The following is a 4,425-nucleotide window of genomic DNA, read 5'->3' on the forward strand; positions in this document are numbered from 1 at the left end:
TAGGCAAATATTATATGGGTAAAAAGAAAGTCAATTATTATATTATTGGAAATGTATATATACTTGGACATGATGAAATTAAGCTTACATGGGATCGAGGGCACGCAATAACACAACCAGCGGCGTCTCTTATGGCAATTTTCAAATGGTCTAGCTAGCCTCTCATTACCAATATTTTAAACAGCATGAATAGCCACACCATAATATTCATTTCCAAGCATATTTCCTCCAACCACATGTGTGCTATCCATAGTCACTAAATTACCTTTTGTCAGAACTCTATTTTTATATACTGGATTCAACGAGAATATGTATACCACCCTTTGGTCCTATCATATCAAGAAACATGGCATTGGTATTAAAAAAATAAGAAATTGTTTTTCAAGAAACCACAAGACCTATTTGTCACCAGCAAAAATAGAAACTTACTAATTTAGATGAACTTTGTTTTAAGACTTCCTTTCTTTGAGGCACATGTGTTATATATTTTAAAAAATCAAATCATGTGGATATGTACCGGTAAGATGGACATTAATACATGAAGGAACCATACAACCACACTATTTTAAAACTTTTAATCAATTGATATGCACAAGGGTGGCCCAATCTTTTGGTGAGTTATGATAACTACGATTTGAGAGAAATGTTGACGATCCGACTATAACCGTACAAGACGTTGTGTTGTGCCTTAGAGATCGATACACCTCTCTTTGGGTTGTTGATCTTGCCAGTGCAAATCAACCTTATTCCTGCTAGCAAATCGAAGAAACAAGCAAGAACAAGATAAAAGCAATATGATATTGCAAATAGGAATTAAATACAAATGATAAGTTGGGGTTCTGAAGAACAAGTATCTGAGTGGTTGCGCCAACACACACGTGTATAAGCAAGTAGCAAAGGCTAAACTTTAATCTAACAAAACTCAAGGAACTCTGATGGGGTACCTAGCTATTTATAGCTACATATGACTCCAAGTTATCGGAATTAATTCAAAATTGTTCCTTGCTTGTACACGTAAGTAGCTATTTATAGAGGTGTACCTAGCTATAAAACATACTTATCGGATGGGCTACCTATGTACGCCAACACACACGTGTACAAGCAAGTAGCTATTTATAGAGATGTACCTAGCTATAAAACATACTTATCGGAATTAATTCAAAATTGAACTATATGTGTATCTAATAAGATACCAAAAATTCCAGAAAAATTATATTTGGAGTCATATGTTCCATTATAGCTCATGTTGTGGAGAAATATGAAAATTTAAATTATTTTCTATGAATAATTGTGTATCCATTTATGAACAATGTATTGTCCCACTTTATCAAAACCATTTAATTTTTTTATGGCAAGCTTATGGACCAAAACTATGTTGTCATGTCAATTTTTAGAATTTTTTGACGACATATAGATATATTGTAATTATTATGTGGTAATTTGGAGATAAAAATTTGAATTGTCCGTACAAGAGAATTTAGTTTTTCATATTTCTCCTGTACATGGACACTTGTGAGCCCAAATATAATTTTTGTTTTTGGTATCTGATTAGATACACACGTAGTTTTATTTTGTATTAATTTTGATAACCATGTTAAAATTCATTTAACATACAAAAATTGGTAAATTAGTTCAAAAATTTTTGAAACTTCTACTAGACAACTTATACATAGGCTATTACACATATCACACCCTAACCCTAGGTACCCCTAGGTTGAGCCTGTGCTCTAGTCGCACCGGTCGGTCACCCATCCCAAGATTGCTGCAGGCCAAACACACTTAACCTTGGAGTTCTCTCGAGATAAGCTTTCGGAAAAGAAGTTGCAACTTATTGGTATGAGTATCTATCAAATCCTATTAAGCCTTGGGCTGGGATGTTACATTACATATAAAAATATATTTGTGAATATAAGATAATTATTATTGTGTGTTACTTCATAGTTGTGCAATAAATTAAAAAATAAAAAGAAAACGCTAATTAAAGATGGAATAAGACTAAAAACTGTTTGAGCCCAACTGGCCCAGCTATCTGTGACCGTCCGTCCAAATCCAATGGCTGTGATCGCCAACCCTAACCCTAACCCCATATAAAATCCTTTCACCCACTCCCCTCTCCTCCCAGCCGCCATTTTCCTCTCCCTCTCCTCTCCTCTGCTCTCTTCTCCCTGAGCCCGTCTCCTCTCCCTCTCATTTCCTTCTTCCATAACCAGCTAACGGTGAAGACGCATGGAGATGCCGGTGCGGAGGCGGACGAGCACACGTGCATCGTTGCAGTGGCACGGGGAGGGTCGGATCCGCCGCCGGCCCTCTCCCACGCAGATCCAGCGGTGTGTGGCGGCGTGGAGTGGAGCGGCAGCGTGGGAAGTGGCGGATCCACCACCTCCGGCCTCTCCCCGCTCGCTGTGCCGACCTCCAGTGCGGTGGGGAGCGCCATGGCCGATGCCTTACTCGACACCAAGAGTAGGCCGCCAACGTACACGTCGCAGATCCACACCAACAGTCGTGCTCGGGACAACGGCTTGGCCACGCGCATGCGGACGCGGAGCAGCCGATGCAGCCGCAATCCCCACCCCATAGGGTGAGCTAGTTTATTTTCTGCAGTGGAAAGCTATACTATCCTGCTTGTTAATTTGAGCAAAGTTTTATTTCATGGCGGAGTGATTCCTATGTCAGATTTGACTAGTGAATGTGCAAAGTGGTAGATCGATTGATGGTTTCTCCATTTTAGTTTTGTGATTAAGGTTGTTGTTATACTAGTGCAAGGATGTTTCGTATGGTTAAGCATCTGTTGTGTAAACTTGAAACTGTTGCTTGTAGTTTTGTATGCTGTACGAACATACTAGAAGACTTCAGATTAATTTGACAAGATTGTTTTGTTGGTTTTGTTGTCCACTAACATTGCTTAGGTTTGTTTTCATCTAATAGTGCCTAATTATGCCAGTTAATAATCATTACTTAGTTTTGTTTGGCATTAACCATACCAAGTTCTGTTATTTTTTTTCTACTAAAACATTGCTTACTTTTGTGGTTTTGTTAGCTAGTACTTAGTTTTGTTTTCTACTGTCGGTAACCTAGTTCTATTGGTTTTGTGCTTAAATCGTTGTATGCCCACAGAAACTTCATTCTTCCCCTGTATTTTTTTTGCAGGGCTTTAAACAACAAAAGCACAAAATGGGACTAAGCCCAAATCCTGCACAACAAAACATCTGCTGAGAGGCACGGGAGTGGTTTTCAGGTGGGCGCGTGGGACGGAGGTGAGAGATGCTGGCACATGTTGTATCGTGTGGACAAAAATTTGGCTGATAAATTTTTAAAAATTTCAGCAGGCAGTCACATAGACAGTCCCAAGATATTGTATTCTTAGAAGCAAAAGGATGACTTGCAGATAGATATTTAATAGGTTATTGACTCCTCCGGAAACACCACTTTTTATTTAACAGGTTATTGGTTATTATTAACAAGTATTATATATTTCTTACGTGTGCCCTTTTTCACTCATTTATGAAAATTCACTTTTAGATGAAGCAAAGGAAAGGTGCTGGCTATTAGGCATTATGATCTGCAAGTTTTTAACGTTTTGTCCATCCAGATTGATGACCTTACCCAAAGAACCGGAGAACTTCCTCAAAGAAGAAGAGAATTCTAGCTGTTATTAATATTGGATATGTAATGGGTTGTTTTGTGCTAGTTGGGCTGTAAATATTTATGTTATGTGGTCTGTAATTACGTATAATTCTCAGTCTTTTGTGGGCTTCTGTAATGGGCTTGGCCCACTCATTATTTCACACTAATGAAAGAATATATAATATAATTGGGTTGAATGTGTATATAATATAATATAATGCGACTGAAAATATACAAATGGAGCGATCTTATTGAGCCACGTGGCTAAACGTGATACAACCAGGTGTATTAATCGAACTGCCACGTGTTATAAAAGAGAATAAATGTTGTACGGATAATCCACGTGGCATGGCCACATCACCTATTTAGTTCTGCCACGTCACCTAGTGTCATCAGCCAGCTGGAAATCAATTTTATGATGTTAATCGTAAATTTCTACGACGAAACAAATAGGTCATGAAAAAAGTAGTTCTGGGATGAAATATACTTCTTCGTCACAGAGAAACTTACGTGACGTGACTTCTAAGACAAAATTATTTTTGTCATAAATTAGTCATAAAATCTATTTATGACGATTTTGCTATCTTCGGTGACGATAATAGAATATCATAGATGGGTGTCTTCGGTTTGAGATGTCTATGATGGACAAGTAAGACAACTCAAGGACGATACATTTATATCACAAACGGAGTATTTAAAGATGTCTTCAAGAAATTTGATGGATGGCGCCAAACCTATCAAGACACCCATATTTAAATTTCTACCTCCAAATTATCACATAATAATTACAATAATATATAA

At 37.7% G+C, this 4,425-nt stretch overlaps 1 long non-coding RNA gene across 1 annotated transcript; it reads left to right on the forward strand.

The window, feature by feature from the left end:
• The first annotated feature begins 1,882 nt into the window (after window positions 1-1,882).
• Window positions 1,883-3,845, forward strand: LOC107304922. Its single transcript, XR_001550967.2, has 3 exons — window positions 1,883-2,578; window positions 3,148-3,440; window positions 3,520-3,845. It is a non-coding gene; the product is annotated as an uncharacterized LOC107304922 (long non-coding RNA).
• The last annotated feature ends 580 nt before the right edge of the window (window positions 3,846-4,425 follow it).

This window comes from Oryza brachyantha, chromosome 9 (assembly GCF_000231095.2).
Source record: "Oryza brachyantha chromosome 9, ObraRS2, whole genome shotgun sequence".
Classification (NCBI taxonomy): domain Eukaryota; kingdom Viridiplantae; phylum Streptophyta; class Magnoliopsida; order Poales; family Poaceae; genus Oryza; species Oryza brachyantha.